This window comes from Lygodium microphyllum, chromosome 24, assembly GCF_053477565.2.
Source record: "Lygodium microphyllum isolate KBCC chromosome 24, Lygodium_microphyllum_v1.1.10, whole genome shotgun sequence".
NCBI classification, from domain to species: domain Eukaryota; kingdom Viridiplantae; phylum Streptophyta; class Polypodiopsida; order Schizaeales; family Lygodiaceae; genus Lygodium; species Lygodium microphyllum.
Window position 1 is genome coordinate 130,109,457 of NC_141158.1, and position 13,138 is coordinate 130,122,594.

Consider the following 13,138-nt stretch of genomic DNA (forward strand, 5'->3'; position numbering starts at 1 on the left):
AAAACAGGTGACATCTCATGCATGATTGTGTAAAGAGTGCTTATCCTTTATCTGTTTGTATTTTCCTTTTATAATTTGTGTAAGAGTTGCTTATCCTTCTCTGATTTCCTTGCTTCAACAATGTCTGTATACTTGCAAATGGTTTATGGAGTAAGGCTCACTTTAGAGTGATCAAGTCTAAAATGCGGTATTGATTGTTTTAAGTAGGGATTATCTAAGAGATACTATCTCATGTCCCAGGTAAATAATCTCTCTCTCTCTCTCTCTCTCTCTCATGTCTCAGGTAAATAATGATTATCAAATATGAGAAGTGATGATCAAATTGTATTTAGCAAGGGGTATGAGTCACATCAAAGTGGACAAACAATTGTGCAGCAACCCACTTTTCTCATCAGCTCTGTATTGCAAAAATTGTTGATCAAATGGACGAAAGTTATAATGATGCTGCAAGAACATATAGTGTGTGGAGATAAGTCCTAGGGTTGCAGATGTAGATGCTTAATTGTGTAAACAGCCTACTAATATATCTGCCTTCTAACCTATATTTTTGCATACGTTATTTGCTCAATGTCAAGGTCTATGTGCTCATAGAAGGGCTGATATGACAAAGCTCACTTCTCAAGCGCTGTAGGAATATGATTGCCTTTTGGTTTTGTAAGCAGATCTTTTATGGTCAGTTGTATAAATGGCCTTCTAACCTATACGCTGGGATACCTTCCTCACTCAATGCAAGGTCTATGTGCTTATGAAATGGCTGATATGACAAAGCTTGTGCTGTAGGAATGGGATTGTGCAAGAGCATTCTTGTTTTATAAGCAGGTAATTTAGAGGGTTAGGACTGGATAGTGCCTAGTTTTGTTTTGTATAGCAGAACTTTGTTTTGCTGCAAGAAACAAAGAACTAAATTGAGGTGGTTTTTGGAGGTTTGGCAAATTGATCCAAACATTCGAAACCCTTTTGTCTTTTTAAAGGGCAGAGAAAGCGGTGACACTCTTCCACAGAGAGGAGGTGGATAGGCGAATGCTGTTCCTTGAGTACTTAGCACTTTCTCAATGTGCATCCAATGGAGAACCATTGGTGTACTATAACCTCTTCAAGAAAAACTTGCTTTCTCAATGTTTGTTCAGTGGAGAAACTATTGGTGTACTATGACCTCTGCTGGAAATGTACAAGTTTGAAAAACTGTTTAGTTGCCCTTGATGGTTTCTCTAGAGCTTCGTTTTCTCATTATAGTATCAGTTGATGGAAGGTTCATTGTGTGAGGATGATGTACTAATTGGTGCTGCAAAGGTAGAAGCCAGGAGCCTGCTAATACTGTTGCTACTGCCATCCAAGGCAGCACTTTGTTAAAGTAAAATAGAAATTGTTTCAATTAGAAAATCTCATATCAAGGTAAGTACGACTTCTGGTCGTCACCTCTTTGAAGAGCTAATATCATCCTAAGTACTAATAACAACCTAATTTTGTATGGTGTGTCATGCATGCATATGCACTTTGCATATGTGTGCACGGTTTTTCATGGTGGTTCTTTTAGGCTGGCTGAAAGCTAGGCCATTGTGTTTATTCATGGACTCTCCCAATTGTCGTCAAAGTGCTATGTATTTTTAAAAGAATAAATTAAAAAGTCAAAAACCTAATTGGTTGAATGTTTTGAAGCATTTATGTTGAGAATTATAGCACATATTTTACGTGATCTTACTTGCACTTGTCATCCATTTGATTTTTGTGTTCATCTCATCGTTCTACTCCATTAATCAATCCCTATTCAAATCTTTGTTTCTCTAGCCTTCCCCCCCTCTCTCTCTCTCTCTCTCTCTCTCTCTCTCTCTCTCTCTCTCAAGGTGTGTTGTTTATACTCTCATGAATGGGTCTTAGAAGCCGTCACCTCTCTTTGTGCGCATGGCTAGATATGTTCATAGATAAAGCTATCACCAAACTATGTATGCGTAGACAACAATAGCGGTCAAAGATAGTAGTCTCGACAACATGGATGCACACGCACATTCCACTTGCACAAAAAACAATATCATTTAGGACCTCCATCTACATCAGCATGTACACTTCACATGTACACATGTAGATAACGTAAATTAGCAAAATATCACTAAACTAAGCACTAGATTATGACTTGATGGCACAAAGTCTAAAAAGCCTTAATACATGTCACTTAATTTCAATAATAGCACAATATTGACTTAAATAAGGCATTGCTTAATTTGATTGATTCAATTCAAGACTCTCTCTCAAATTTATTTTATCCTTAGTTATTTAGGGCTTTAATGCATTGTTGCACGTATTTTTCCTATACTCATCTTGGGTATTCGATACGACCTTTGATAATGTAAATCTATCCAATTAGAAGTCTCATAATTAGGAGCCACTTAATATTTTCCTCCATGTATACATCAACTAAGATACTAGTACATGTGAATAGACTAGAGTAATATGTATTGTTTTATATGACCTATATTTTGCTTTGATTACCTGTTCAATTGATGGGTCTTTGTAAGTTGTTTCTTGTTTGATAGAAAGTAACATTGTTGAGTTACAATGAAGGTTGATCATTATTTGAATGATCATGTAAATGCATGTATGAGGGTCATGAAAATAACATCTCAATGCGTGCTTTACATGCTGTGTGTGTGTGTGTGTGTGTGTGTGTGTGCATACAAGCGCATGAATTTTCTAGGGTATCCTTGTAACATTGGTTAGGTCGTCAAAAGGAGTGGAAATAATGTCACTCGAAATAGGACTAGATAATTGGTGTAAAGCAACTATTGGAAACATACATTGATAACACAAGATAGAGCTTGATCACCCCCCCACCCCAATGATGAGGGACGGTTTGCCATGTATCTTTAGATGAAAATGAGAGAGAGAGAGAGAGAGAGAGAGAGAGAGAGAGAGAGAGAGAGAGAGATTGCCATCTTTAGATGAAAATAAGAGAGAGAGAGAGAGAGAGAGAGAGAGAGAGAGAGAGAGAGAGAGAGAGAGAGAGAGTCATTCAATGATCAAACGATATTGCCTTGTATCTTATCTTGCCTATGATGTACAATATCAAATTGTTGTGATGGAACTAGATGAGGAAACATCACTACTCCGCATAGTATTAGAATATGGTTGTTTATTTACTTGAATAAATGAAGATGGTCTTAACAAAAATGATCAAAATGATGTAGAATTGTCAAATTTATCTTTCTGTATGTATAGAAACTACTCTTAAAAACTATACAAGTTTTTGATATTTAAGGCTTGCATGTCTTGAACATAATTAGAGATTATTTTACATATACCATATTTTTGAAATAATAACAAAATTTCATGCTTTTGAATCATTGAAAAGAAGAAACTCACATGTCACTAATTTGTATTGGAAACTTTTTCAATATACCCCCAAGCATTGAAGTGAAAATACTTGAATAAATTTATAGTATTAATATTCTTGTAGTGCACCTCTCCTTGAAAAGCAATTGACTTTAGTTGCTCTATGTGTGTGCGCATACAAGTGCATGTATTTTTTGGGGTATCCTTGAAAATATTGGTGATGTCAAAGGAATAGACCCCCAAGCATTGAAGTGAAAATACTTGAATAAATTTATAGTATTAATATTCTTGTAATGCACCTCTCCTTGAAAAGCAATTGACTTTAGTTGCTCTATGTGTGTGCACATACAAGTGCATGCTTTTTTTGGGGTATCCTTGAAAATGTAGGTGATGTCAAAGGAATAGAAATAATCTTACAAGAAGTGGGACTCGATAATTGGTGATGGTTTGGCATGTACCTTTAGATGGATGAGAGAGAGAGAGAGAGAGAGAGAGAGAGAGAGAGAGAGAGAGAGAGAGAGAGAGAGAGAGAGAGAGAGAGAGAGAGAGAGAGAGAGAGAGAGAGAGAGAGAATCAATCAATCATCCAATAATCAAATCATATTGCCTTGTATGCTATCTCACCTATGATGTACAATATTAAAATTGTTGTGATGGAAACTACACAAGGAAAACATCACAACTTCACATAGCCTTAGAATATGGTTCATGTACTTGAATTGATTAAAAAAAGTATTTCTCTACCTTAGATTATGGTTGTTCATGTACTTGAATTGATTTATAAAAGTATCAAGAGAAATGATCAAAATGATCTAAAATTGTTAGATTCATTTTTTTATATGTATAAAACTTGCTCTTGAAAATTGTACATTTTTTCCATGTCTTGAACATAACAAGGACTTATTTTTACATGTTTCATATTTTTGAAATAATAACAAATTTTCATACTTTTGAAACATTGAAAAGAAACTCATGGGTCACTAGTTTGTATCGAAAACTTGTTCAATATAAGTTGCGATCCACCCCCAAGCATTGAAGTGAAAATACTTGAAAAAATTTATGATATTAATATTCTTGTATTGCACCTCTCTCCTTGAAAAACAATCGACATTAGTTGCTATGTAAGATAACTATGACATCCTACATAGTAAGAATAAAGGATGATATATGTTCTAAAAAATGTTAAAGTATTAGATTAATCAACATATACAAAGGATCATCTCATGATCAAACTGAAATATTTTTGATCATCAATATTTCCAATGTTATGAGAGAAACATGTGCTTAAGCTATTTGTGTTTAGATGCATCAATAACAGGATGCTCAATGTTTGTCAAACTATATGTACACTAGAAAGAAAACTAGGGTTTCCTCTTAATCTAATTTCACTACTATTCATTATTTACATAGTGGTATCCTATCCAATTCCAAATACAAATCTTAATCAATGAGATCATTTGCCCTCACAACTCAATATCAAATCATTAAGTAATATATAATGTGAAACATAAAATGAATCGAATGCAAAAAAGAGGAACACTAACACTATTCGTAACATATAGAAGCGCAAAGCTAACTACAAATGACTATATGTTACGCCAAGTGATGCTCACCACAACACATTCAAAGTAAATCACTAGGTTGCCAAGCTGGGAGGACTGATTGCAACATATTGATAGAGTAAATTACCTTGGCCAATAAAAATAGGAGTTATAATGTTCAACTAATGCTAATAACCACATTGCTTATGCAATTTACTTGATAAGTTACTCTAGGAGAACATATCAAAGCATTCAGGTTTTTATGAAGAGCATAAAGAATGAAATCTCTCTAATAATAGAAATAATAAGAAAAATTAATAATTAAGCGATATCTTATGCAAGTTTATTTTTGGGGAGGTTTTCAAAATTGTGCTCTTCTTAGAAACATTGATCGCAATGGTTGGTTTCCCTTTAGAGTAAGGTCTCTTGTAATTGTGTAAGCAACGTTATGGTTAACACAACTTGAGTATCATAAATAGTAGCTAGTTTTATCTTTTAAACATTTGTAGCTATTTTTCTTTAATTTATGAGTATGTTAGTTAGCACAAAAGAGTATTTTGTAGTCTTTGTTACATGTTGTAGTCAATGTTCCTCTTTCAAGTTAGTTGGTTATTCATATGCATTTATTTGCTTTATTGGCGTACATGTAATACTCTTTGATGATAATAGGAAGAGAGATGGGAATATCATCGCTATGAATTTTACTTCATTATTATTGGGTGTATTCATTAAGTTGGCAATTATTTAACAATGTAACTTATTAATGTAGTAGTTGTTAAAGATGGCTATTTTGGGTTAGAAGATCTTAATGTGCTTGATTACATGCATAGAGGAGTGGCCCTCTTTATGCATGGGGAATATTGCATCCAATATTCTGTTATGCTCTCTTTTCATTTTTTAATTAGTCTATTCTAGTATATTATTGGATAAAGTAAGATAGGGAGAAAGAAATTGATTCATATCTTGAGTGTTTTTTTATCATTTGGTGCTCTCTAGACATCTCCATGTTCTAGTGCATGACTAAGAAAATATTCTTGACAAAAGGAAGATTGTTGCAAAAGAATATAAATTCTCTAAAAAGAAATGATGGGAAAAATTCATTGCCACAACATCCTACCATCGAAGATTCATCTATCAATAGAGCAAATAGAATGGTCTTCTCATGCAAGCATAAAAAATGGATATGTTTTTGCTAGTTGAGTGCAAGAACGTATATGTTGGATTTTTGACTAAATTTGAGAATAAATGAAGCATCAAGTTCAAAGAAAATGAAGAGAAATTGAGAATTTATATTCTTTTGAGAGATTTCCAAACAAATGTGAATTGGTCGGTAGTGAAGAAGCTCCAAGAGTTTTGGGTAGAAATTTACATGGACACTTTGAAAGAAGAGATGTGGGGTGCTTGGTTATTTAAACTTCTCTTCATTCAATTAACAAGCCATTTGGAGATAAGTGCTACATAGAACTAAGAAATAAGCAACTAACATTGATAATAATTAGTGTAACCCTTTGATTTACCTCTTATTGACATTGCAATTGGTAAAATGGTTGAAGTAGTGAACTTCTTAAGAGTTGAGAATCCTGAATGGAAATAATGAGTTGATAAAAAAACAATCTCAATAACATCTCTAGAGATACATAACAAGGCAAAGACATCAAGATAGAGCACAAAGGAAACTAAATAGCAACAATAGAATCCCTAGACACCCATGATCCTTGCAGAGAGATCTTTTAAGAACTCCCAATAGGTCAAGCCACAAATCAATGCAATTTTCTTGGCTAGATCTATCTTGGAAATATAAGTGAACATGTTGTGAATAAATGTTACTAATTTTCAAGAAAGTGTGATGAATACCTTAATATTGATGTAGCACAATTCATGATAGTGCATATGGCCAATAATTCCATGACTACCATGAATCTAAAAGATTGTGCAAATAAAGAGTTGAGTCATGTTTCTAGGATGCAATCCATCTTGAACGAATGGTTGTATCACAACCTAGTTGGAGGAATCCAAAAAGAAGTATTCCTTAAAGGATTGCAACCAAAGGCAAGAAAGTTTTTGAAATTGAAGAGACTTTAGACTCTTTCAAGTTGCAATAGAAGGTGTTTGACTATTCAGAGTTTGTGTACCCCATAACTCATGTATCCTGGTTACCATAGCAAATACACATATCTGCTGTGCCTTTTAGGAATCTCATGATACCCTTCACGGCATCCCAATGTTTCTTGCCAGGTGTAGCCATATAGTGTGTGTGCCACAACACCAACTACAAAGGCAATATATGGACGAGTGGATATCATGGCATACATCAAATTGCCCACGACTGATGCATAAGGGATCTTGGCCATCTTAGCCCTCTACTCATCTGTTTCTGTGGATAATCGGCCTGTGAAACCTTCACATAAGAAGGTAATAGACAACCAGTAGGCTTCACGTCATGCATGCGGAAACACGTGAGGACTTTATGAATGTACTCCCTCTGTGAGAGGTAGAGTAGTCCTTGATGCCTGTCGCGCTTAATGCGCATAGCAAGAATGTGAGAGGCATGTCCCAAATCCTTCATCTTAAAGCTCTTCTTTAGGTGAGATTTAATAGCATCCAACTCATCATGAGCTTTCCCTGCTATCAGCATATCATTCATATAAAGTACCAAAATAAGCAATGAGCCATCACTGACTGCCTTCCTATAAAAACACAGATCCATAGCACTCCTCTTGTAGCCCTGTGACTGCATAAAGGCATCAAACTTATGATACCATTCCCTAGGTGCCTGCTTCAAGCCATAAAGACTTTTCTTCAACTTCCACACGACGAGGTGCTCCCTACCAAGTTCTACAAAGCCCTTAGGCTGCTCCACGTATATCTCATCATGCCAATCCCCATGTAAGAATGCACTCTTGACATCCATCTGATACATGTCCAAGTCAAGCTGCGTGATTAAGGCCAAAACCAAGCATAGGGTGGTCATCTTGACCACAAGAGAAAAGACTTCATCAAAGTCAACTCCATGCTCCTGTTTAAAACCCTTAGCAACAAATCTTGCCTTATAAGTTGGCTTGGGGTTTCCAGGGGTACTTTTCAGCTTGTACACCCATTTGCATGGCAAAGCCTTCTTGCCTTGAGGCAATGCAACCAAATCCCAAGTCATATTCTTATGCAGGGAGGAGTCCATAAATAGCCCTCTCCTAGGAGCGACTACCACCCCTGTGCATAGCCTCATCATAGGTGAGAGGCTCTTTTGCATTTGTAACCAAGACATAATGCATCAAGGGCTCAAATCTATCAAGTGGACGCCTATCTCTAGTAGACTGTCTCACTACAAACTTTGCTACATGTCTAGCATCCTGTCCAACACCCTAGCCATGTGTACAAACTATTGTTGCAGGTTGTCCAACTGACTGTGCAGGAGCACATGGCTTCTCCTGGAATATAACCATGTGTATCTCTACCACCTTCTCAAGCTGCCTATGCATCTTGTCTTCATAGAAGACTACATCATGGTTGCGGATGACTTTCCATGCTTGCGGATCTTAGAGGCGGTAACCCATCTCACCTGCATCTCCATGGCCAAGGAAAATGCATTTGACACTCTCAGGATCCAGCTTACTACGCTTATCCTTATGCACATGGCAGAATGCCTCACATCCAGAGACACGTAGATGCGCATAAGATGGAGGTCTCCTAGAGTCCATACCTCCTCTGCAGCCTGGAAATCCAAACCACTGGAAGGTGATCTATTTATGACATGCACAATTGTACTGACTGCCTTAGCCCAAAAGCTCTATGGTAGGCCTACATGGCTAAGCATATTGCGTACACACTCCTGGATGGTTCTATTCATCCGCTCAGCCACTAGGGTGGGGTATAGGGGGTGGTTAACTGATGCTTAATACCCCTCTCGTCACATAGTTGCTCAAAGGCAAGTGACACATATTCTCCCCCATTGTTAGACTTAAGGCATTTTAGCCTATGCCCAATCAGGTTCTTAACCAAGGCAAGCCATCTCTGAAACATAGGCAAGACATTTGGCTTAAGCTTAATGGGATAAGCCTAGACTTTACGTGAAAAATTATCAATAAACGTCACAAAATACTTTGCACCACCCATAGACTGACAGGGCATGGACCCACGAACATCCAAATGTACCAATGCCAAGGGCTCACTCATGCGTGCCCTACCAGACTTCTTATGTGTATTTCTATTCTGTCTGCCATAAAGACAATGCTCACATGAATCAAAACATGCATAGTCAAGGGACGATAAGTATTGCAAACCAAAAAACATTTTCATTCCCTTTAAAGATATATGGCCCAAACGAGCATGCCAAAGAGATATATGTGGGATGGAACCCATTGACAAAACATGGTCAACAGAGGACCCAACAACTACAAGAGGATAGAGGCTGCCAGCCTTGGCACCTTTAGCAAGCACAAGCCTGCCATGTGCAATCTTCCAGGAAAAATCCCCAAATGAAACATGAAACCCAACATCGTCAAGCTGCCCTCCTGAAGACATAAGACTGCATGTAAGCATATGTACATGACATATATCTTGTAACAGAAAAGTACTGCCAACAGAGAACTGCAGCTGTACATCCCCAATGTCAACAATAGCAAGTGACTTGTCATCACCCAAGCGAACTGAACCAGAGATAGTGCGGTAGGAATGAAACCACTCATGGCTTGGTATAACACGAAATGAAGCTCCAGAATCCAAAAGCCAGCACTACGTATACATAGAGTGAACCTCAGTCAACGGCGTAGCATCACAAGAACTAGTTGCAAATATGTACTCCCCATTGGAGTCATCAGTTTGCATGACATTTATCTCCTTGATTTTCATACTAGATTTCATAAGCATAATGCTACGATGAGAGGAATTTTCCTGTACTTTATCTTTCCCCTTCTCTTTGCGCTTCTCATTGCGCAACTCATGACACTGTGGGCGTATATGACCCTTCTTGCCACAATGATGACATGTCACATTAGCATTTCTCCCACGAGACTTGCTGCGCGACTTACCACGTGACTTAGACCTAGACTTCTGTGAGTCTCTGCCACGACCATACCCACGGTCATTCTTTCCATTACCATCTTTTCCTCTAATAGTCAAATCATGCGACACACAAGAGGCACCCAAGTTCTTATTGTTAATCTATTCCTTCAGAAGAGCACTCTCTACATAAGGCAAGTTTAGAATAGTAGCAAGGGTACATAAGGCAGTGCGGAATACATCCCATGACTCACTCACAGTCCCAAGCAAAAACAATGGAGTAACCTCATCATTAAAGGTAATGCCATGCGAAGTCAAGTTCTTGAGAATAGCATGGAACTGGCTTAAATGAGTAGACATTGTCATATTCTCCTTCGTGTGCAGGTCCATAAGCTGCTTCAGCCAATACATCTAACTTGCTGGACTTTTCTTGTCATAAAGATTCTTAATTTTATCCCAAAGCTGCCAAGCACTCCGTGCTTCCTCAACCATATTGTAATGCACCTATTTAGTGAGAGACAAAATCAGGCTGGACTTGCATAACTCATCAAGCTCATCCCATTCGTCATCAGTCATAGTTTCAAGCTGCTCGCCATGCATCCTTAGTGGCTTGATATGAGATTTCTGCACCAATGCCTACCAAACTTGGCTCTTCCAATAGGCATAATTCGTACCATCAAGCTTAGTGATGTTGAAGATAGCACTGCGAGTGGAAGAAGATGCCATATTGCAGTCCAAAATGGTGCAGACAGTTGAAAATTGCTTGCAGTTTTTTGCTGTGTAAACAACCAAAATACCACCAAAACCAAGACAAAATGACCACAAATTGATAGCTAATGATGCTGCCCACCAAGTACCATCAAAAGTATATAAAATCAAGATGATTTGGCATGAAAATTTCATGTCAGTCCCTGCATAATTGCTTGCTGTAATAAATTACAGCCAGGTACAATGATAGCAAACTGTAGGCAACATGAATGCACCAAGTCAACCATTGACTGTCAAAGCATAATTGGCGGCATAAATTAGCAAGTGACAGTCATACGAACATTGGGAAAACACCCAAGCATGTCAAATGAATCCTTTAGTAAGCCGACACACCCCCTGTTGTAATAAGGCAAAGTGTACACAACACTGGCAAGACCTGATATAAATAGGTGTATGCTCAAGGAGTGCAAATCCCAAATTAGCCCAAGTACATATGTAAGGACCACTGCATATCAACCATGCAACATCTAAGTGAAGATCCCAGTCTCAAGTACTCGAATGCTCAAGTAGCATAAAGTGCCTGCTCAATGTCTGTCAAGCGTATCAAGATGCTCCCACTGTCACAAAAGCTGTAAATATCACGCAAAGAAGCTCAACAAGGGCATATGATAGTACCAGTGCTAGAAGATCCAAGATCAAGCATCAATAAGACCTCATGAGCATATAGGCCGTGTAGGGATTATCCGTACATAGCATCCGTAGACATCAAGTACATCCAAACTATACTCTGGCAAGCCGAGAAATAGCCAAAGTAAGCTCCAGGAAATCAAATGTCAAGCCAAAGCAAGGCTTAGTAGCATCCAACTCCAAACAATGTAATAGGCATGTAGTAGTGGCATAGGCCAAGCATGTCAAGACCGGTTAGACATAAGCAAAGTACATGCCATAAGTACATCAGAGATGAAGATCCAAATGCTATACAAAGCGAGCTCAAGCTCAAACAATTATTCGAGAGCAAATCCAAGCTCTATGTCGATCCCCGAGAGTCACTACATCAATGTATACATCCAAGACATAGCTCGAATCCAATAGGCATATCGAAACATAAGCAAAAGAGCTTCAGCCCTAAATATTCTAGTAGCAAATAAACATCCAAAAATAAGCAAACAGTGGCTCAATCCAAGCTCAAAACCATAGACAAACCATAGGCATACTTTCCCATATGTATAGGCATCAAACTGAGCATAATCGGGCATCAAATGACTATGTAGCATGAGCATAAAGTGTAATGACAAGGGGCTGCTGTGTTTTGGGCTGCCTATGGACTATGTAAAATGGTCAACGATTGAGAAAATTCAGCCCCAAAATCATCTCATATCATAAGCATACATTCCCTAGCTACCAATGTCAATGCCAAAGTGGTCCAAACATAAAATGCTAATGTAGCACTATTGGGGGCTGCCTATAAACTGTGTATAACAATTCCAAACCTGAATTAAATCACATCAATGCTCAATGCCAAGGCTCAGGATCAAATGCCAAGCATAAACCAAGTCTACAGTGCCCAAATGAGGTTGCCAATGACTGGAATGAGCTGGAGGAGATTAAACAACTGATCATGTGTTATAAATGCACTTGAAAAAATGGTGCAAATTTTCATGGGATTGCTGGTCACGTTTTTGTGCTGGTCAAAGTGGCAGGAAGCTCAAGTGGGTGCCAAAGAAGGCAGATAACAAGCCTGAGGTGCCCTAGTAAAGCCTATGTCAAGATATGGAGCACGAGAGCTTCAATGGTGATGATCCCTTTCTCTTCTCAGACCTATAGACCTATAACTAGAATGAAACCCTGAAGAAAATGAAGGAATATCTTTGTTGGAATGCCCTAAGGGTGCCCAAAGGGGTCAGGTAGGTGCTCGAGAAGTTGGGGAGTGACGAGAGCTCGAGAGAGTCGGCTATGGCTGCTGGGAAGGAGACCCAATGAATGCAGGGATTTAATAGGAAGCTGAAGTCTCCATGAACCAAGCTTGAGTAATCATGAATCCATGCTTTGATACCAGTTGAAAGGTGAGAAGGATCGAAGCTTGCTTGGAAGAGCTATGGCAGGAGAGCAAGATGCAAGAAAGAGAGAGAGAGAGCAAATGGGAACTCCAACAATCACAATGTGTGATCGGGCCTTCCTTTTATTCAAACTATCACTAAAAGAATAAATAATAAAGTGACGGTGAAGGGCATTTGCCACATGCAATGTGCAGTGGCGGGTATTGTTAGTGTAGTAATACACGGGCAACTAGGTAGAGGCGCCTTTACTCCCAACAATAGGTGCATCATTTCATTATGTTATAGAGTACATAATTGATGATGGTGGATTTATCCTTTTGCCGTAGTAGAACCATCCACATTACCATTTTTGGATCAGACGAGAGGAGAACAGAGTAAGGATGGGAGGTGTCTGGGAGGGGTTAGTAGAACAAGACTGCCTCATGAGGAAGATCATAAGGGATATCAGAAGCACAAGGTGAAGGACAATGCGACATCCACAAGGAAAATGGTGCATCGACTGTGATTGTTAGGA